At 34.2% G+C, this 1,543-nt stretch overlaps 1 long non-coding RNA gene across 1 annotated transcript; it reads right to left on the minus strand.

Annotated features, from left to right (window-relative positions):
- On the minus strand, positions 1-510 carry LOC109583525 (uncharacterized). Its single transcript, XR_002185564.1, has 4 exons — positions 418-510; positions 177-321; positions 61-123; positions 1-14 (listed from the first exon to the last, which is right to left on the minus strand). It is a non-coding gene; the product is annotated as an uncharacterized LOC109583525 (long non-coding RNA).
- Positions 511-1,543: the final 1,033 nt, after the last annotated feature.

Genomic DNA, 1,543 nt, shown 5'->3' on the forward strand with positions numbered 1-1,543 from the left:
TGTCTTCAATAATTCTGTGTCATACAAAATCATAATATCACCATTATTAAAAGCACTAACTTATTTTCATCTTTAGCAGTGGATTTATTTCTTTGTGTTGCAATAATAGTGGGGTACATTAATCTATAGAAATGAGTTATAAATTAATATAATTTTCAAACAAATTGTTTTTGTACTTTATGAAACAGTAGACATGGACAACAAGACTAATAGTTAATAGAATCATCAATAAAGCTACAGTAATTGCAAGTCCAATAGCAGCACCACTTTCATTAGAATCTACCATTGAGTTGCAAACAATTGATCTCATTCCACATGATTCTATTAGTGTTTGGATTAACATGAAGAGATGAGGGTATACAGGGAGATGAGGTTATATAAAGAAATATTGTCAAACTAATAGCAATATATTCTTACTTGATAATGATGTCTTAGCTGATATGATACTTGAATTTGATGCTCCTAGTACATTACCAGCTCTCACTGTGATGGTATAGTTCGTACCACTGTACAGACCTATTAATGTGTAACTGTATGTTGTAGTGGACTGATGAGGAGCAACAGAGACTGTCTCATTCACTGATGATAACTGGGGACAAGATGGAGTATAGGAGATGGTGTAGTATGTTACATAGTTTTCACTACTAGGAATAGTCCAGTTCACTGTAATACTAGTGGTTGAGACATTAGATACTGAGAGACTAGTTACTGGACTAGGAACTATAGAACAAATATCAGTTACATTCTTTCAATGATACTTATAGCTCACCATCAAATTTTAGCACCGTTACTGTACTATTAACTGAAGGAAGATCTATATATGAGTACACACTGATAGTATAGGTACTCATTGGTGAAAGATCTGTTAGACTAAGTACAAATTTAGCTTCACTAGTAGATACTAAATTCCTGGCTACACCTCCATTAGTATACTCAATCACATATCCAGTGTCCAATGAAGTGGTCCAGTTCACTTTGATACTAGTAACATTTAATATAAAGCCTCTCACATTATTTGGAGGACTACTAGGAGCTAGAAAAGAGACAGAGGTATCTACTATTGATTAAAGTATAATAATACCATGTAATATCACATAGAGACTGTAGTTGACTCCTCCAATCATTGCTATACACGTAGCATTAACTGACACTCCCATTGGATCAGGATATACCAGTAGTGTATTGTTGTATGTCAGGACATCAATTGTTGTATACATTGAGTTACTTTTTATCACTCCGTTCACTAACCAGTAAACATCAGTTGAAGGATTTATATCAGTAGTTGTGATACAATCAAAGCGATATTGAGTGTTATTGAGTTGTGTAATGGGTGAGACTAGTGCCCAATTGATTGAATTAATAACTAGAAATACATCAACAATGTTACAAGTACATTAAAAGGTCCAGTAGCAATACCTGAGGTATGTACACTGATTGTACTAGCAGGTCCCAGTAATTGTTGATAGGCTCTGACTGTGATGTTATAAGTTGTTAGTTCTCTCAGTCCATTCAGTGTGATTGTATCATTACTACTTCCCTCCAC

The sequence above is a fragment of the Amphimedon queenslandica genome, unplaced genomic scaffold (genome assembly GCF_000090795.2).
Source record: "Amphimedon queenslandica unplaced genomic scaffold, v1.1 AMPQUscaffold_13301, whole genome shotgun sequence".
Classification (NCBI taxonomy): Eukaryota; Metazoa; Porifera; class Demospongiae; order Haplosclerida; family Niphatidae; genus Amphimedon; species Amphimedon queenslandica.